This window comes from Rhinolophus hipposideros (genome assembly GCF_964194185.1).
Source record: "Rhinolophus hipposideros genome assembly, chromosome: 4".
Classification (NCBI taxonomy): Eukaryota; Metazoa; Chordata; class Mammalia; order Chiroptera; family Rhinolophidae; genus Rhinolophus; species Rhinolophus hipposideros.
The window spans coordinates 33,168,061-33,190,135 of record NC_138050.1 but is presented as its reverse complement, the minus strand read 5'-3'; the positions used below and the strand labels follow the sequence as shown (position 1 = coordinate 33,190,135).

The 22,075-nt window shown below is 35.9% G+C and overlaps 1 pseudogene across 1 annotated transcript; it reads left to right on the top strand.

Annotated features, from left to right (window-relative positions):
* The first annotated feature begins 20,872 nt into the window (after positions 1-20,872).
* Positions 20,873-21,459, top strand: LOC308496872 (large ribosomal subunit protein eL19-like; annotated as a pseudogene). The gene has a single exon. The product of its transcript is annotated as a large ribosomal subunit protein eL19-like (transcript).
* The last annotated feature ends 616 nt before the right edge of the window (positions 21,460-22,075 follow it).

Below are 22,075 nucleotides of genomic sequence, written 5' to 3'. Positions count from 1 at the left end.
ATATTTTATTTTTTTCCAAGTGTAATCTTTTAAACAAGATGAAAACATCCATCAAGATTTTTTCTTTTCTTTTCTTTTCGGTTTTTTTTTTAGGATTGACCCACAGAATGCTTTTTCTTGAAAATTCCAAACTGATTTTCTAAGATTATTCTCTCTAAATCCTACATATGTGAGTCCGATAATGTGGGTGAAGAACAGATGACATCAATGAAAGTGTAAATCAGAAAAACAAACAAATCAAAATTTAGGAGGCACTTTATGTTCTTAAAAACTAAATTCATAATTTGATGCCTCCAATTCTAAATTCCTTAATATTTAGGATATATGAAGAGGCATAAAATTCCAAATAAAACTAAATTAAGTGCTTAAATCTCTATTTTAATAACCAAAATTCTCCCAATTTACAAGTTTTTGTTTTTCTGTTTGTTTGTTTTGAGAGAGATGTCATGGGAATTTTTTTTTATTTCTTTGTTTATAAATTTGTTTTTAGGCCCAATATCTTAGCAACATCACCTTTCCATTGATTAAGTTTATTTTACTGCACGTATAAATGGTATAAAACATTGTTCTAAAAATGTGTTATTATGATTGTATGAAACCTAACCATATCAGAATTGGAGATAAGGTGAATCACAAATTGGTATTTTTGTCATTTGTTGTTTGTTTTGATTGGATCTCACACTTTTCAGTATCATACATAATTTTGACTTTAGTACCATGTAAAAATTTATGGCTTTTCACAGCATATAGAAGAAATTTTGACAATTATTCAATCAATGTGGGTTCTAGTTCTGATTCTGTTGCTAACCAGATGGCTAAACTTTAATATATTTCTTAAACTTTCTTGGCACTTAGCTTACTCATCTGATATATGCAGGCTTAGAGCAAGCCCATAATGCTGTATAAATTTTATTCTGCTTTGAAATGCATGATAAATGCTATTCTTCTGTGGCTCACACTTCCAAGTGATTCCTAAGAATGTGCTGGATTCCTACGATAATTATTTACTGTTTGACCATTTGCAAGTTAGTTAGTACCTCTGAACTTCAATTTGCTCATTGGTAAATGAGAATATCATTAACTATAGTAAGAAAAATATAGAATATCATTAACTATAGTAAGAAAAACAAGTTTGCAGGGTCTATCATCGAAGAAATATTTTTCACATGTTTGTTATTATAATATTAGGACCAAATCTTATATAATTATACTGTGTTTAAATACTTATATGTAGTTATTTCTATTGTCATTATTATTATTCATGTTAACTCCACTAACATCTTTCCCCTCAAAAAGTATATTGGCATGCAGTACTTTTTAGGAATAATTTTGTATCTATTAACATTTTGTAATGAGGTGTATTATCTGAACTTCAAAGCTATTCATGCCATTCAGGTTGCAAAACACTGAAATAGATGATTGCAAAATATTCTTTATGTGCTGTAATTCTGTGTTCTAGAACCATGTCTTTATTAGTTAACCAGTGCTACTACAACAAAATACCACCGCTTAGTGGCTTAAAAAAACAGAAACTTATTTTCTCACAGTTCTGGAGTCTAGAAGTCCAAGATCAAGGTACAAGCAGAGTAGCCTTCTTAGGCTACTCTCCTTGACTTACAGACAGCCCCTTCTCTCTGATCTCACATGCCTTTTTCTCTGTGTGTGCCTGCTCTTCTGGTGCCTCTTCCTTTTCTTAAAAGGACATCAGTCTTATCTGATTATGGACCATGGACCCACCCTCATGACTCATTTAACCTAACTTATCTCTGAAAAGTCCTGTCTATACATACAGTCACATTGAGAGTTAGGACTTCAGCATGTAAAGGTTGGGGAAACAATTCAGTCCATCAGTCTCATAGGGACATGCCTTCCTTACCCAGCACTGGAGGCTCATCACAGCATTGTGTGGGGTATATTAGCTCTATGTAATGGCTTGTTGGATCATGCAAGAGAAGGACAAAGCCTGGAGTACAAATAGCATGCATTACTTCATCATCGCTACATCATTTCAAAAATTGTGTAGGGAAAACTCACTGTTCACACAGAACAATTCTGTGAGCAGCCATGTGGGATTTGTCCGATATGGCCTGATTCTCTCACATCAGCTGGGTGTCCTACAATTTAATTAAATTTTGCCAATAACCAGAGTGAGCTCAGATCCCATAGGTTAAGTGCTCAGTCCCACAGACTTCCACCACATCAGATGCCAATCACAAGTAGTAAGCTCCTCGGTCAACTACAACTTTCGTCAGACTTGGCTACAAATCAGAGGTTCCCACAACCCCCTCCATGGGTTTGATAATTAGCTAGAGTAGTTCAAAGACCCAGGAAAGCAATTTACTTCCTAGTGCCAATTTATTACAAAGAGTCTTTTAAAGACTATAATTGAGCTGTCAGATAAAGATATACGTAAGGTGAGTTCTGAAAGGTTATGGAGTTGAAGAATATCTGTCTGTGTGGGTTGGGGCGTGCCATACTCCCACCATGTGGATGTGTTCATCAATCCAGAAGCTCTCTAATCTCTGTAGTTGGGGAATTTTATAGAGGCTGCATCACATAGGCATGATCAATTATTAACTCCATTTCCAATCAACTCACCACTCACCACTGCCATGTTTCTCCGAAAGTAAGACTGGGTCTTATATTAATTTTTGCTCCAAAAGATGCGTTAGGATTTATGATCAGGGGATGTCATCCTGAAAAATCATGCTAGGGCTTATTTTCCGGTTAGGTCTTATTTTCGGGGAAACACAGAATCCAGAGAATGAGGATGGGGCTTAATGTACTAAACTTCTAATCATGATTTGGTCTTTCTGGAGACCAGCTCGTAGTTAGGAGCCCACAAAGAATTGATATTCCTATCACCCAGGAAATTCCAAGGGTTTAAGAGTTCTGTGTCAACAATCTAGAATAAATTATTCTCCTAACACCCCTATTTACAAGGATTTTAGGAGCTTTATATCAGGAACCCGTGATATATATATATATATACACACACACACATATATATATATACATATGTATATATATACATATATACATATATATGTATATATGTATTATATTGTGTATTATGTATATTGTATGTTATATATATGTGTGTGTGTATATTATATACTATATATATTATATAATATATGTAGTGTTATTTCTCAGAAATTAGTTTTAAAAATACTTAAAAGTGGTGTTGTCCAGACTACATTTCCATCAGAATGGCAGAATACATAGCTTAGGAGCCTGAGGCACTCATGGGCTCTTCTGTCAGGGAGTAGGAGAAGCAGCTTTCTTGGTGATTGATCCTATTGCACGAGAACTCTCGTGTCGTATGCACACTTAAAAACAAAACATTCAGCCGAGACACCTTCCTATTGAAACTATTGTATAATATGATGTATTATATCCATTATGACAAACATCTATGAGCTACCTGTATACTAGGTAAAATATGAGACCTAAATTTTAACTAATGGCATGAATCTTTTTACTCCAGTGATCCAAACTATTCCATGTATTTTGTTTATTCTATTCTTTGTGTTATCAAAAAGTTCTACTTTTCAGGCTTATCACTTTTCACTGGGAATGTAACAGTAAAAGGGACCCCCAAACTTCCAGAGCTTGCTTATGTTAGCAATATTTTAAAAGGGATACTCTGACTTCAAGTTACCTCATTACTCCTTCACCACAAATCGTGTAATCAATGCATATGGTGGATGGGCCATGCTCATTGACTGGAAACCAGATAAACTCCCTGGTTGTGCACTGAAAAAATAAAATTGTAGTCAACAAAGTTAAAGTGTTCAGTAGGCCATACTTTGAATGGAATTCGAGCAATGCTATGATAGTGGAGAACACAAAATGCAGACACCATAACAATTAAAGTTAAACTAAGCCAGGATTTATTTGCATTTTTTAATGGGCTTAGGGGAGGAGGCAGGTGATATCACAGTGTTTACACCAAAACACATGAGCTGAATGAGCTAAAAGAAATAGTTGGATTATCCATGTGTCAGCATTCTAATCCTATCACACTTGTCAGCACTATAATTTCCAGCATATCACTTAGTTTTAGATACAGTAGACAGCCAGAATGTTTGTTTTCTTCTGATGAGCCATATGACTCAAAGAAAAGACTTAGAAATAGAATACTTCGAAAAACAAGGGAGTGTTGCAAATTATAGTGGTTTTGTTCACAGCTGTATAAATGTGTTTATTTATTTTTTCTGTAAAACAGTTAGACATTGAGCCATATTTCCTAGGGCCCAAATTCCTGAAATAGTAATTTTCCACTCTTCTCTGGTCGCTTGAAACCAAGCAGCTTCCAAGTTTTCCTAATGCCAATGAAATAAATTTGAAAATGAGAGTCTTTTTTAACTTCTACCATTTGATTAAAATTTTCAAATGCAACAAAATTAGGCTCCATATCTTACACATACATATGCTTAGTTTCAACCCTGTATGTGTGTCCTTATATAGTATTTAAGAAATTACTTCAGAAAATACCTATGCCTCAGAGTCCAGACTCATATTTTCATCACTGACTGAGTAGATATTCTGAAATGTCTTTCTGGCTTAAAACATACAGATACTAGATAAATTACAACCATATATGTTTAAATGCATTGCAGAGTTTACAAGAAGGTGATGGAGACCCCAAGGGCCTCGTACCCTGTATGCTCTCCAAAAGAGTAAACTGATAAGAGAGTTGTAAATAAATATAGGGACTGGGTTTCCTCTGAATGCAGAGGACTTTGGCAGGAGGAGCAGAGAGCTGTGATGGGAATGGGACACTACAACTTAGGCCTTGCAGAGAGGAGAATTGAAATCTGAGAATACTATATCAATCTGGGACACCTCAAAGTGTCATGACCTCAGTATAAGTTTTAGGGTGACAATTGTCTTTTTTTAAATAAATAGAATTAGTCCATAAACAGTTTATTTTTGTCGGCTCCAGGTGAGAATAAAAAAGATGATACTAATTTTTCTCTGAGAATTGCTAAGCCTTTTCTCATGAGGGTCTGCGGTTTGAATTTATATTATCTGCACCATCAGGGAATTCTCATCTGTAAAAATTAACAAAGTTCTCGCAGTAGGTAGCACCTAGTTGTTTCTGTCAGGAATAATGGAATATCTTTTTAATGAATATCATCCTTAATCTAGAATATTTTAAATAAAAATTAATTAACTTATTCATTTAGTTATCTACCAATTATTTAGTATGATTATTTCTACTTTTTACATGGTGTGCTCAGTATATTTTAGTGAATTTAGTAATTGGTATATATTGGTTTAAGTCTACCATCATTTGTTTTCTATTTTTCTTGCCTTTGCTCTTTGTTCTCTTCCCAACTTTCTGCTTTATTTGGGATGAAGGAAGCATTCTTTGGTGTTCATTTTTATCTATCCAGTTATCTTTTAGCTATACCTCTGTTCATTTGTGTGTGTGAAAGAGAGAGAGAGAGAGAGAGAGAGAGAGAGAGAGAGAGAGAGAGAGAGAAAGAGGGAGAGAGAGAGAATGTGAGTCTATGTGTGTGTTGTGTGTTCAACATATTACAATTTAAATGTTATAATAATATTTCAACAATATCCCATAATAATAATGAAAAACACACATGTTAAGTAAACAAATAAGATGAATTAAAAATTAATAAATACAGTTTTTTTCCAATTTTATTGAGAATAATTTATATACATCACTGTATCGGGTTAAGGTGTACGGCATGATGATTTAAGTTACATATATTTTGATACAAACAGTTTTATCTCTTTCTCATCTCACACACACACACACTCACACACACACACAGACACACTCAGAGAACCCATTTTTAATACCTTTTTTAGTGTGCATTTTATATGTATATATAAAATTTTATCCTGTCACATATATATATATATATATATATATATATATATATATATATGTATATATATATATACATATATATGTGTGTGTGTGACAGGATAAAATTTTTTGAAATTTAAAAAACAATAAATGCTTTTATTTTAAAGGGTTTATTCCAGTCCCCTAATTTTATCTTCAATATTCACTTATTTTCAAGTTTTTAAATTATATGTTTAAGTAGGCAAGATTTACTATACTTTCTATTTATTTCTCTAAATCTTGCATATAGCACATAAGTAGTACTAAAAGTTAGGTAAAATTATAAATATGTTAAATGCTGACCCTGTGCAAGCTGTTACTGAAGGTATATCTCTCTTTGGTAATATAAAAACTTGGGCAATTTTGACAAACAGGTTTTGAGTATTGAGTACTCTGTGTGTAATTTTGTTGGGTTTTTTTGCATGAGATTTTTTTTTTTTTTACTAACACAAACCATAAACATTTTATATAAGCAAATGTTTATGTCCAAATCAAATAAACCTTAAAATTAACTTTATGAGTATAAAAACAACATTTAATAAGACTTTAGTTAAATTTTATATTAACTAAAGATGCTTTCTCAGATTCCTTTAATTAGCAATCTTGCCTCAGGTATTTAAGTTTTGAATAATTTACCAGAAAACAAAAAGGAAGAGCTATATAGGAATTCATTTATGGTGTCAAGTGAAGCATGCCTGTTGTTGAAAGTAGAGCATGAAAATCCTTTCAATCCTTTAACTTCCCCTTTTTAAAGTCGTATCATAATTATGACTTACAAGAACTGTTCCTCTAAGATCTTTGTTTGACCAATGTTTTAAAATTTTATTGTTCTTTAAAGGTTGCTGTATTTTAACACTTACTCATATTTTATTATTGGTGCCGTACATTATCTTATGCATAGTGAAATGTTTACCTATAACCTTGTTTTTTGCTCATTTACCACATCCTGTTTTGTTCAATTATCTCTCAGGCAAAGCTATAATTTATCAATTAAAAATTAAAAGTAAGTTACATGTGCTCGTTATAAGACTATGCCAGTAAACTGATGACCCACACTACTATAAAATGAGACTAATGGTATCTATACCAATAAAATGAATCTTTTGTCCTTTAGTGTTGTGCAACATATTATTTATACATATACTTTCAAAACATCTGTACCAACATGTTTTTAGACAGATGGAATGCATACAAAGGCACATATATTATAAAACATCCCCATATATTTATAACCTTGTTTGGCAGGAGATCTCCAAGGGCCATCTTCATGAAAGATAATTTGGGAAAGCACCATGAGATAGACAGATACCTAACCAGTACAGGAGGTAATGTGTAAATGATAAGAATGACCAAAGTAGATAAACCCTTCCAATAACTGCTGTCTGTTTGAAAAACATTTTAGGCACTGAAGTTTAATTTTCACCAACTCAACCAGTAAAATATGTAATACAAAGAGAATTCTTGATCGTACCATAATACTCCATAAAGACAACTAGACAACCTTCCCAGTGTGGAGCCTCATTATCAAAATCAAATGTATTGTCATCATTCTTTATCATATTTATCATATTTTATAATGTATAACGATAATTCAAAGTACTTATGAAGGGCCATGTCTAACTTTGGTTCTATTCAGTGTGGATCGTCTAATTTTCCATCTTCTCTAAAAGATCCATTTTAATTATATAACTAATGATTTTAAAATTCTATTTTCTTTCTAGTTTTCTTTTTAGCTAACTAACTTTCAGTTCTATCATCGCTTATACTTAAGTATCCCTATGACAAATCACAAGTATGGTCTCAGATTTTGCTCTCTTATCTCCAGAAAGAAAAGTTGGGAAGGGTTCCAATGGGTCTTCTCCATTTCAGGTTCTAATATTTAGAATCTGTGATGTTTAAATTATAGCATATGAATCATTACCCTGCACTAACACAAATAATTAATTTGGTGAGAAGCCTCTCAATAATGAAGTCTTCTTTCAGGCTAAGGTGTTTTCTCGGAAAAAGCCATTTCTGTACAAGTAGCCCTTCTGCAAGACAAGTGCGTCCAGAGAGCTGTGCAAGAAAACAGTTTCTTGTTTCATAGAATCATCACCTACAACAGAGAAAGGGAGGGGGGGCAAGGTACTTAGAATGGAAAAAGTTTTCTTTCATATACAAATAGCACTGTATTTAGCAGTGCAGACAAATTGCAGACTTCTCTAAAAGCAGAGTGACAAGAAGATGCTTCTCTTTATAGCAATCGGTGAGTGTGGCTCACCCAAGGTTTTACAGTGCAAAGGAGAGAATGTGCAAAGCGGCAAGCATCTGCCAATAATGCACTGCAGATAGTCTTTCTTCACTGGTTCTTAACAATTTTTGTTAACATATACTCTGTAAAAATAACAGAAATTAAGGTTCGCATTTAGCGATCCAAGACATTCTAATATATGCTATAAATATTCAGATAAAGCATGCCATCATGTTCTTTGGATTAATCTATGGATTACTCTGCAAATATACTGAGCTCAAAGTTGTAAAATACTTTTGGAAATAAAGGGGTTTATAACATCTGTAATATATTCTTATACCATATCCCCTCATTCCTCATGTGTGAAATTTTCATGCATCTGGAATCCTTGATTTCAAATGGACTTGTGGAAGGAGCTGGAGATGCCTATCTTCCTTACAGAAATGCCAGCTCCTTAAGGAAAGGATGGTGGAAAATAAAACCAATCTCTTGACTTTACATAAAATGTGTACGCCTAAATAGTCAAGAAAGTCCAGTCAGCACTTAGGTTTCCTGAACTGCTTTGTAAAACCCAAAGGAGTGCCTGAGAAGAGGGTGAATTGGAGGGGCCATTGAACACAGAGCATTTTTCCAATTACAGGAACACCTGCACTGTATGGCTTTATGCTGATCTGTTGTGAGCATTTTATAGAGTGTTTAATAGTCCTTCAATTCCTCATTCTGCAATCCAAAATTGGCTGGGGGTTGTTGCTGGCATGCTAAGACCTATTGGAGACTTCTCACTGGGGTTAATATGATACGCTACCCTCGATCTAGAATGTTTGGCCTGGTAGAGTCTCAAATGCCACCCATAGACACTCTAATTAACAGACTCAGTGCTCTGGCTTCTGGAAAATAAAAAAATAAAAAAAGTATTGTTTTCTTTCAGTTAATGAGAAGGATTGTTGAAAAAAAAAAACAAAACCCATGACTCAGCTCTTCACCAGAGAAACTATTTACATGGGCAAGAAAGGCTGCTGCAGGCTTGTAAAAATCCTGCTGCAGGTTTTTTTTTTTTCCTTTTTGAAACTGTAATTCAGGTAGAGTTATGCATTTTCAAACATCTTTTCAACATCTATTGCTTAAAATAAACATGTGTGCTGCTGCCAAAGGATCCGAACAATAATTACCTTAATTGTTTCTGTTTATCCTTGGAGAAATGCACAGTATTGGAACTGCAACATGAGAGTTGTTGGGCTTTTTTAAACACTCCCTTTCTGTATAGTTAGTAAACAGTAAGGAATTAATATAAAGTTTATCTGTATTTATGTGGTGGTTTTCAAAAATGACACTTTTATTTAAGTGCAGCTCCAGCATTTCTTCAATCCTGCCAACTGTATTTTTAAAATCTCCTTTGGAGTAAAACATTAATGAAATAGCATAGTTTGCTTTTCTAAGACAAAACTACAATTGGAATCTTTTCCAGCATTACTGTTGCTGTTATTTAAAATTTTTAACTCAGAATGATCTGTTAGTAGGAAGATGAAACACACACACACATAACAAAAAATAACTGAGACCGTTTCTTTTTATGTCATCAAGGAAAGACACATAAACTAACCGTTCTTATGTTTTGTAGGACAAGGTGAGTACGAAGCTTCATGCCTTAGTGTTTTTGAGTTTTATATTATACAAAATATTCCAGCACTGAAGTTGGTGCCTTCTTTTAATTTTGACTCGATTAATTTTTCTGTAACTTCTGTTATATCACATATTTTTTCTTCAGCAATACTTAAATTCACTGAAAATAGCTAAATTTAATAACCTCTCTTCAGTGATTGTTTTAAAAATCACATAGCAGAAAAGAATAAAGATATCTGTCATTATGCCAGTAAGCCACCAGGGTTATGTTAAGGCGAAGGAATGCAAAGTACTAGTAATCAAAAATCTTGTCCAGGAACATCAATCAATCCTAAGGGTAATTAAATATTACTTTTAGAGTCAAAGTAATAAAAAGCCTCATAGTAGCATTGGCTGTATCATTAATGTTGCTGTACAACTAAGAGTAAAATTCCTTCTTGTGTCTCAGTTCTTCGTCAACAATATAGAAGTAAAAATGTGTCCCCCACTCTGTAAGGAATATTGTCAGCCCGACTCTTTCACCTTGAATCAGATTCTGTTTATATATGAAGGTGGTCTGAAGGTAAAATAGGCTCTTGGGGAACACTATTAACTCTTACAGGCCATTTCAGTGAATATATTAAGGTAGTAATTTATTTGTTGGCCTTTTAACTGTGGATGGTGGGGGAGTCTAACATCTTCTCAGGTTATAGTAACAACTTTGGAGCTTAACTGATGCCTAATATATTAATTGCTGTAAATGGTGTTCCTTTCTTACTACAGAATGTCAGATCTGTAAAAGTTTGACCAACTTGGCAGTTTATATAAACTTTCAAGTATGTATTCTGTAAAAAGTTTTGAATTTACCAATGTTCTCTCTCTCTCTGTCTCTCTGTCTCTCTGTCTCTCTGTCTCTCTGTCTCTCTCTCTCTCTCTCTCTCTATCTCTCTCTCCCTCCCTCCCTCCCCCCCCATCTTTTTTCCAACAACATAGAAAGAGGTCAAGTAAGAAATAGGTTATATCTAAAACTGATGAGAATAGGATTGCTAATAAAACCTAAGGACACCTTTGTGATGTTAACAACATTTGTTAGATTATATCCATCATTTAATCTGAAGCAGCGTTCTCTCTCTTCATATTTTTTTCTTAAGCAATTAAAACTGCATTGGTTTTTAATTTAGCTCATGCTACAATTGAATATATTAAGGTTAAATCTATGTTCTTTGCAATGATTATAATTTTGTGGAAAGTGTCTTGTATAAAAGGAATTATTTTAAATCCTATTCGCTAATGAGTTTTCCCTCATTTTTGTTCATTTATAGATGGAATTAAATCTTTAGTCAGAAGGGAAAAGAAAAACATGCTGTCATTGTCATATAGCAAAATGAGGACCCTCAGAGACCCCTGCAGGAATGTAGTTTCTATCTGCCAGGAAAACAGGAGCTAAAATGTTTGTTCCTTCCTGGGGGCATCATCAGTCAGTGAGGCTTTGTTTTGGAAATGCCTGTAGGTGGAAACAGCTAATGGCAAGCCCAGCACAGTGTTACACACCTACTCAGCATTCAGCAAATGTTTGTTGATTACACAGACTAATTGGAGGTACTGTCACTCAAAGTACTCTTTAAGTGATTTCTGATGATCCACTGGCTAAATCACTACCAAAAAAAAAAAAAAATGGTGTGGTAGTAATACTTCCACCAATAGGCAGGCCTTAAAATCAGCCCAGTGCGTTAATCTCCAGGCCAGTCAGATTCTCTTCCTGATGGTGACTGAAACTGCCTTTAGTGCAAGTAGATACTGAATTATTTCAGGACCACCTTTAATTAGGACTTCATTTGTAAAGGCACTGCAGGAAGCTAGGCTGACTTCATAAAAAATCTTTGATCCTTAGCACCCTGGAAGATAAAGTCAGGTTAAGGCAGTTTCCCTCACTATGATAACCAAAAGAGAAATATTTATTACATTTGGGAGCTTGTCCATTTGGACATTTCATGATCATGTAGCCCATGCATGCATTCAGTGGTGAAATAAGGCTCTGTTTTGGGGAACCTCTTAAGGAGATCCTGGTTTGGGCAGAAAGGGCATATACATTCTGCAATATTGGTCACAATCTTGGTTTTTACAGTGTCTGACTCTATTATATTGCAGATGTTGGGTCATTGTGCAAATGGGTTGAGAGAATACTGACTTCCAATAAAAGCCCTGCTACAATTTCATCCTCACTTGTGCAATGGCTGAGCAAGGAGACAATAGATAATTCTTTAACGATGAAACCTGATGAAAGTCATCCAGGAAAACAGCAGGATTGGAGACAGGTGAACACCTAGAAATGTATTTAAAATTGTTTCCCTTTTATAAGATTGATTTTTGAAGAACAGGGAGAGACACAGAAATCCAGGGAGGAAAAATGAGAGTCATTTCGAAGAGAAGAAGCAGCACAAATAAAAGTCAGATTTGGTGAGATGAAGTCCATGCTTTGAGAAATGACAATTTCACTCTACAGTCCTGAAATACTGCTTGATAACATTTGAATTTAAACAGTACACTTAGTGATATAAATGGATTTGAAAACACAAATACTGTCCCTAAATACTCATAAAGTATTTGCTAGAGATCCACAAGCAGCATAGAAGCCCTTCAATACACAGGAAATGTGGGCTCAGCTACACTTACTTTTTTCAGTTCCAAGACAACTTGATGTTCTTTCAGATTTGATATCACTGGGTTAACCAAGTAGACTAGAAATATTGCTGACATGCACACAATACATACGAGTCTGGTCTGTTCTTATGAACTTGGTATAAACTGGACTAACGAAAGGTGATTTTGGAAGAAGCGTTTTGCGAGTTTCCAATTTTGAAGCTATTATCTCTGTACTGCAAGGGGTAACACAAATGAAAATCTGAAACTGGAGGACATAAGAGAAGAGAATGAGTTTCTTGGAAATACTCTACAGATATTTCACTAGGTCCTAGGAAGATAAAGCTAAGAAAATAAATTACTTTTTATATGCAATATATTTAGTTGGAGCCCTGGGGTCAAGAATAGGCTCATGGTGAATAGATACTTTGAGACAACTCAGAGGTCCCCAGGCTTTAAAAATCCTTGATATTGCACCTAACCTTTAGAACTTTTCAAAGCATACTGCAAGTTGCTTCTTTGAAAATTCCCATTTGAAAATAAAGTCTAAAATTACAGAAAAAAATATGACTCAGTGTCCGTGTCCAAATTATATATATGTGGTCTTTGAAGAAGGGATGCCCTGGGAAAGGAGTGCTGACTAAGGGCTAGACTTAAAAATAGGCTTTTCTGTTAAGTTGGAGGATGTGCCCTTTTACACTGAGGTGTATCAATATGACTTTTCAGTTTCATTCTTTCTTTTTTTTTTTTTTTGTCGTGGTAGATGTTTGTGTTTTTTTTAAATTAGTTCAGGTGCACAAGACAAAGTAATACTTAGACGTTTATCATTTATATCCCTCACACTGTGTAAACCCCCCTTCCCCACCCACTATCCCTCTGACATTGCACACAGCCATTACATTTCCACTGTCTCCATTCCTAATGCTGTACTCCACTTCTTATAAGTATATACATACATATGTATACATATATCCATATGTGTATATATATAAAATGATAGTTGGCATTTATTATTGTTCAGCTTCAGGTGTACAGTGCAGTGATCAGGCATCTACATCATCCCTGAGGTGGTCTCCCAAATGGGACACATGTCCATCGGATACCCTACAAAATCTTTACAACATTATTGATTACATTCCCCAAATTAATTTTCAAAACCCTGAGGCCATCTTGTGGTTACCGACAGTTTTCTAATCCCCTCACCTTCCCCCTTATCCCCACACCCCTGCCCATCTAGCAACCCTCAGTTTTTCCTCTATGTTTCCAAAACTGTTTCTGATTAGTTCATTCACTTATTTTTTTCATTAGATTCCACATAAAAGTGAGATTATATGGTATTTGTCTTTCTCTGTCTGACTTATTTCACTTAACATAATGTTCTCTAGATCCATCCATGTTTTTGCAAATGATAAGATTTCTTTCTTCTTTATGGCTGCGTAATACTCCATTGTATAAATGTACCACAGTTTCTTAATCCAGTCATCTACCGATGGGCATTTCGGTTGTTTCCATATCTTGGCTATTGTGTAAAGTGCTGAAATAAACATAGGAGTGCATACAGACTTTTGAATTGGGGTTTTGGATTTCTCCGGGTAGATGCCTAGGAGTGGAATTGCTGGATCATAAGGTAGTTCCATTTTCCGATTTTTGAGCTACCTCCATACTGTTTTCCACTGTGGCTGCACCAATCTGCAATTCCACCAACAGTGCACAAGGGTTCCCTTTTCTCCACATCCGCGCCAGCACTTGTTTTTTGATTTATTAATGATAGCCATTTTGACTGGGGTAAGATGGTATCTCATTGTGGTTTTTATTTGCTTTCTCTGATTTATTTCTGGACTCTCTATTTTGTTCCATTGATCTATGTGTCTTTTTTTATGCCAGTACCATGCTGTTTTTATTGCTGTAGCCTTGTAGTATAATTTGATGTCAGGCATTGTTATACGTCCCACTTTGCTCTTATTTCTCAAGATTACTGAGGCTATCCGGGGTCTTTTATGGTCCCATATAAATTTTACGATTATATGTTCTATTTCTGTGAAAAACATCATTGGTAGTTTGATAGGGATTGCGTTGAATATGTATATTGCCTTAGGCAGTATGGACATTTTAACTATGTTAATTCTTCCTATCCATGAACATGATATGTGTTTCCATCTATTTGTATCTTCTTTCATTTCTTTCTTCAGTGTCTTATAATTTTCTGAGTACAGATCTTTTACTTCTTTGGTTAAATTTATTCCCAGGTATTTTATAGTCTTTGGAGCAATTGTAAATGGGATTGCTTTTTTAATTTCTCCTTCTGATGTTTTATTATTGGTATATACAAATGCAACTGATTTCTGAATATTAATTTTGTATCCTGCTACTTTACTAAATTCATCAGTCGGCTCTAATAGTTTCTTGGTTGAGTCTTTAGGGGTCTCTATATATAGTATCATGTCATCTGCATATAATGACAAATTTACTTCCTCCTTACCGATTTGAATGCCTTTTATTTCTTTTTCTTGTCTTATTTCTGTAGCTAGAACTTCCAGCACTATGTTGAATAGAAGTGGAGGAAGTGGGAAACCTTGCCTTGTTCCTGATGTTACGGGGAATGGTTTTAGCTTTTCCCTATTGAGTATGATGTTAGCTGTGGGTTTATAATATATGGTCTTTATTATGTTGAGATATGATCCCTCTATTCCCACTTTCTTAAGGGTTTTTATCATAAATGGCTGCTGGATTTTATCAAATGCTTTTTCTGCATCTATTGATATGATCATGTGATTTTTATTTTTCATTTTGTTAATGTGGTGTATCACATTAATTGATTTGCGGATGTTGAACCACTCTTGCATACCAGAGATGAGTACCACTTGATCATGGTGTATGATCTTTTTAATGTATTGCTGAATTCTGTTTGCTAATATTTTGTTGAGGATTTTTGCATCTATGCTCATTAGCAATATCGACCTGTAGTTTTCTTTTTTTGTGGTGTCTTTGTCTGATTTTGGGATCAGGGTGATAGTGACTTCATAAAAAGTGTTTGGGAGTCTTCCCTCCTTCTGGATTTTTTGGAAGAGCTTTAGGAGAATAGGTGATAATTCTTTTTTGAACGTTTTGTAAAATTCACCTGTAAAGCCATCTGGTCCAGGGCTTTTGTTTGTTGGGAGATTGTTGATTACTGATTCAATTTCCCTGGTGGTATCAGTCTATTCAGGTTTTCTGTTTCTTCTTGAGTTAGCCTTGGAAGGTTATACGCCTCTAGAAAATTGTCCATTTCTTCCAGATTGTCAATTTGTTGGCATATAGTTGCCCATAGTAATTTCTTAAAATTTTTTGTATTTCTGTGGTGTCTGTTGTCACTTCTCCTGTTTCATTTCTGATTTTATTAATTTGGGTCCTCTCTCTCTTTTTTTAATGAGTCTGGCTAAAGATTTGTCAATTTTGTTTATTTTCTCTAAGAACCAACTCTTGGATTCATTGATCTTTTGTATTGTTTTTCTGGTTTCTATTTCATTTATTTCCGCTCTGATCTTTATTATCTCCTTCCTTGTTCTCCCTTCGGGCTTATTTTGCTGTTCTTTTTCCAGATCCCTTAAGTGTGAAGATAAACTGTTGATTAGTATTGTTTCTCGTTTTTTTAGGTAGGCCTGCACTGCTATGAATTTCCCTCTTAGGACTGCTTTCGCGGCATCCCATCGATTTTGGGTCATCATGTTTTCATTTTTGTTTGTCTCCAGATATCTTTTGATTTCTTCCTCGATCTCCTGCTTGACCCATTCATTATTTAGTAACATGTTATTCAGCCTCCATGAATTTGTGTGTCTTTCAGTTTATTTCCTGTAGTTCATTTCTAATTTCATAGCACTGTGGTCAGAGAAAACAATTGGTATGATTTCAATTTTCTTAAATTTATCAAGACATGTTTTGAGGCCTAACATATGGTCTATCTTGGAAAATGTTCCATGTGCGCTTGAGAAGAACGTGTATTCTGCAACATTGGAGTGAACTGCTCTGAAAATATCGATTAAATCCAAATGGTCCAATGTATCATTTAAGGCTGTTGTTTCCATATTGATTTTCTGTCTGGAAGACCTGCTCCTTGTTGTCAGAAATGTGTTGAAGTCTCCTACTATGAAAGTGTTACTGTGGATCTCTGTCTTTATGTCAGTCAATATCTGTTTTATATATTTAGGTGCTCCTATGTTGGGTGCATAAATGTTTACTAGGGTTATGTCCTCTTGTCGGATCGATCCCTTTATTACTATATAGTGCCCATCTTTGTCTTTTAATATGTTCTTCATTTTAAAGTCTATTTTGTCAGGTATATGTATTGCAACTCCAGCTTTATTCTCGCTTTCATTTTCATGAAATATGTTACTCCAACCCTTCACTTTCATCCTGTGTGTGTCTTTTGATCTGAAATGAGTCTCTCGTATACAGCATATATAAGGGTCTTGCTTCCTTATCCACTCAGCCACCCTATGTCTCTTGATTGGAGCATTTAATCCGTTTACATTTAAAGTGATTATTGATAGGTATATAGTTATTACAATTTTTTTTAATTTAGAGTTAGATTGTTTTCATCTTTTTTCTATTTACAGAAGTCCTTTTAGTATTTCTTGCAATGCTGGCTTGGTGGTAATAAATTTCTTTCGCTTATTCTTTTCTGGGAAGCCCTTTATGTCTCCATCAACTTTAAATGATAGCCTTGCTGGATAAAGCAATCTAGGTCGTAGGCCTTTGTTTTCCATCACTTTGAGTATCTCCTGCCACTCCCTCCTGGTCTTCAATGTTTTTGTAGAAAAGTTATTTGATAGTCTTATGGGAGCTCCCTTGTACGCAACCCGCTGTCTTTCTGTTGCTGCTTTTAGGATTCTCTCTTTGTCTTTAAGCTTTGCCATTTTAACTATAATGTGTCTTGGTGTGGACCTGTTTGAGTTTATCCTGGTTGGAACTCACTGCACTTCCTGGGCTTGTATGTTGGTTTCCTTCATCAGGTTAGGGAAGTTTTCAGACATTATTGCTTCAAATATGTTCTCAATCCCTTGCTTCCTCTCTTCACCTTCTGGTATTCCTATGATGCTCATTTTGTTGCGCTTGATGTTATCCCAGAAGTCTCTTAAACCATCTTCATTGTTTTTTATTCTTTCTTCTTTCTGTTGTTCTGTTTGGGTGATCTCTGCTAACTTGTCTTCTAAGTCACTGATTCGATCCTCTGCTTCTTATAACCTGCTGTTAATTCCTTCAAGTGAGTTCTTTATTTCAGTAATTGTGTTCTTTAGTTCTAACTGGTTGTTCATTATGATTTCTACATCCTTCTTTATGTTGTCTCTAAGCTCCTTACACATTCTTATCATCAGTGTTCTAAAGTCTGTCTCTGATAGGTTAGTTACCTCTGCTTCATTTAGTTCCAGTTGTGGAAGTTTCTTCTGTTCTTTTATTTGGGACATGTTTCTTTGTTTCCCCATTCTGTCTGACTCTCTGTGGTTGCTTTGATGTATTAGGTAGATCCCCTAGAGTTCTTAGTTCTTGCTGGGTTATCTTATGTAGTATGTGTCCTTTATATTTGACTTGCACTACTTCGTTCTTCTCCTCTGTGTGTGCTCCAAAGTTGACTTGTGTTGTGTATATTGTCCTATTAAAGAAGATCTTTAATTGCTTTTCACATGTGAGTAGGTGGGGTTAACTCCTAGGCTAACTAGTTGTGAGACTTGGCTCTGCCCACCGCAGTGTGACCTGCTGCATGAGGGTTGACCACTTAAATGTGGTTTGGCCTCTATGGGCTCTTGTTCCTGTAGAGAATTCCCTCTGGGTGTGTCACCTCGGGGTAGGTCAAACCCGAAAGTACTCTGGTTTGGTCTGGAGTTGGCCTCTGGATATGTTGAATCTTGTTCCTCTTAAGCTGTGCCCTGGTAGGACAATTTCAGAACAAATCAAATCACCAAGCACAACAACAACAAAAAGAAAAAATCAAATACATTCACATGTAAAAACAACTGACAACCCCCACTCAACACAGGCAAAGATATCAAAGATATAAAGACAAAACAAAACAAAACAAAACAAAACAAAACAAAAAGCAGCGCCAGTGTTGGCTTAAGCCCACCAAGTAATCTCCAGGTTGTCCTCTGCTGTACCAAAGAGTCCCCTGCGTATTGTGCAGGCAGAGCTGGTCACCTGGTTCCCAGAGTGATGTTGGGACTACAGATTTAGATGCGTGGGACTGAGGGGTATGGATGGTAGTTTCTATAAAGTCAGTGCAGTTTCTTCCCTTGCCTGCACATATGCACACTGAGTGTAGCACCACCAGCCCTGTGTCCAGTTCTCCTGAGTCTTAGGACACTTTTTCTGTGTGTGTGTGTGTGTGTGTGTGTGTGTGTGTGTGTGTGTGTGTGTGGTGGGTGGGAGATTTCTGAGCTGCTGAAAGCCTGGAACTGCGTCTGCTGCTTACTGCTAATCCTTGGGAGCACCTCTGCAGTTGTAATTGCCCTGCCCTAGGAAGGCCAGAAAGGGTGGGAGCTGGGGATGGAGGGGTCTTCTCTCTCCCAGCCCAGCCATTTCACACTCTTCCCACAGGCCAGAAAAGGTGGTGGCTGGGTGTGGAGGAGTCTCTTCTTTCCTAGCCCAGCAAAAATCACACTCTTTCCAGACTCTTCCCTGGGTCAGAGCTGCATGCCAGTTTTCCCAGATCCTGAGCCCTAAGGCTCCTCTGTAATCTGACACTACTCCTCAGTTGAGGGGCCAGTTTAAGTCTCTCGAAGGGCAGGGATAGGATTGGAATGGGGGAGGGGCCCAAGTATGGAGGTTGTGTCCTTTGTCCAGCCTATGGCCCAACTGGATATCTCAGCTGAGGTTACTGCCTCAAATGCTGGATATGCTGCCTCCTCAATGGGAGAGATCAGCTGTTGGATGCAGGGAAAGAGCCCACCTCCTGGCTTTTGTGTTCTCTGTTCTGTCCTGGGATCCCCTGCGTCTCTGCAGCTGCGGATGCTGGCTGTGTTTCCACCACTGCAGATGCGGGCCACATCTCCACTAAGCTCCCTTCCCTTTTCCCCTGCTCGTACAATTTGCCCACCTTCAAATAATCCTTGCACGTCTCTTAGCTGTTCTGCGTGATGAGCAGAGAGTACTTTGATATAGATGTCCCGTTTGTGATGAGATCCAGAAGAGAACTCAAAAAGTGCGCCCGCTGTCACCATTCCTATGACGTCACTCTGACTTTTCATTTTCTAATCATTGCCTCATATGTTCTGTCTGCATATATTTATTTTCTAAATGCAAACTTACATTGCAGAAATTCTCAGTTTAAAACTTTGTTTTGTCAAATCAAAATTTTTTCTCCCAGAGGACAGATGTTAGGTGAGTTTCAGTACTCTTGAGAAACACTTAAAAACCTCAACTTATATGTACTTTAAGCAAGTGAATGACCAATGGTGATTTATGAAGTAAGAGAGCCAAAATGAGTCTAATCTAACCTCCTTACCAAGTGAGAAAATAGAGATTTACACATTTATTCCAACTTATTTAGCTTGGGGATTTACAGAACTTTAACTTCAGCTCCCCCTACTCCCATTTAGTTTCAAAACTAGGAAGTCCATTTATGGCTTATGTGGCTTTCTTTGTTATATTTCATTACAGAAAATATGTAATGGAATTATTGATAAATTTTCTGAAAGGTGACATGATTTCCTTTTCTTTTTTCAAATCTTTTTTATTTCATTTTATTTTATTTTTTATAAGGAGGGCACAGCTCACAGTGGCCCATGTGGGGATTGAACCGGCAACCTTGATGTTATTAGCACCATGTTCTAACCAACAGAGCTAACTTGCCACCCCTCTTTTTTCAAATCTTAAAGCATGCATTTGACTTTTAAAACCATTACTAAATGTCTGTAATTATAGAAATCTCAATTCTCATTCACCCCAGATTATCCAATGTATTGTGAAACTACAATTTGGGGACATGTAGTTAGTGGTGAAATTCTGTGTTCCAGGAGCTTTTCAAGACTCAGCTGAGACATAAGGAATGTAAACATTCTTTAAAAAACAAATAGCGATAAGCAACCCAAGTGTCCATCAAGGAATAAATTGATAAACAAGATATGATATATACATGCAATGGAATATTATTCAGCCTTAAAAAGGAAGGGAATTCTGATATTATGGATGAACCAACAATGCATGATCCTTGACACACTAAGTGAAATAAGTAAGTCATAAAAAGACAAATACTGTGTTATTTCACTTATATAAGGTACCTAGATTAGTCAAATTCATAGAGACAGAAAGTGGAACGGAGGTTGCCATGGGTTGGAGGGAGGGAGAAATAAAAAAATTTGGTTTCGCAAGATAAAAATATTTCTGGAGATTGGTTGTGCAGCAGAATGAATGTACTTAATACCACTGAAGTGTACACGTAAAAATAGTTAAGATGGTAAATTTTATATTAAGTGCACTCTATCACAATTAGGAAAGCTTTAAAAGCAAATAAATATGAGAAACAAGGAACAAATACCTTTCCCTCCACAGCCATGAATATGCTCAGACTTCAGAAAAGGCTTGCCTCCAGGGTCTTCTGCTGTGGCAAAAAGAAGGTCTGGTTGGACCCCATTAGCAGATTTGGAAGCTGATCAAAGATGAGCTGATCATCTGGAAGCCTGTGATCATCCATTTCCAAGGTCAATGCCAGAAAACCACGTTGGTCTGCAGGAAGGATAAGCATATGGGCATACTCGTAGGTAAGCGAAAGAGTACTGCCAATGCTCAAATGCCTGAGACAGTAACCTGGATGAGAATGCTCCACCAACTGCTCAGGTGATAACGTGAATCTAAGAAGACTCACCACCACATGTGCAACCCGTATCTGAAAGTGAAGGGTAATGTGTTCAGAAAGAAGCCCATTCACATCGAACACATTCACAAGCTGAAGGCCGACAAGGCTTGCAAGAAGCTTCTTGCTAACCAGGCTGAGACTCATAGGTCTAAGACCAAGGAAGCATGCAATCATTGTGAAGAGCGACTCCAGGCCAAGAAGGAAGAAATAATAAAACTCTGTCCAAAGAAGAGTCCAAGAAATAAAGCTCCACCTCTCTTACCTGTACGTAGTGACCTGGACTGAAACTCAGCTCTCGTCGCCATTCTTCAGTGCATAGATCAATCATTCAATAAAAAAAAGCCTTCATCTGCAAAAAAAAAAAAAAAAAAAGAAAGAAAAAAAAGAAAAAGTGAAAATTAAGTCTGATTGTGAGAATGGAAGGAAAATTTTATTGGATTTTGCTTGATTTGGTTTTCTAGGAAAAATAGTGAGGAAAGCTGCCAGCTGGAAAGAAAGTAGAGAAACCAGAGCTAATAATAGTACAATGATATTTATTTATTTGTTTGTTTGTTTGTTTTATTATTTATGAAGATAGAATTGCAGTTTGAATGTGTGAAGAGTCAGCACAACACCCAAATTTAAGCCCAAAGCCTGTTAAAACTGTCTGTGTCTGAATCCTGACTTAGCTATTTAATGGTGTGTGCTCTGAAGCATGTTAACGAATCTCACACTACTTAGATTTCTCGCATTAACATGTGGGTAATCATACTGCTTATACCAAAGAGTTGCTGTGAGGACTTAAAAAATTAAACTGTGTACTGCACATAGAAGCATTTAAAACCTGACATTTAATAAATATAATTCAGTATGTATTAAATTTAAAAACCTAAGATAAATAAAAAATGAAAAAAAATAAATT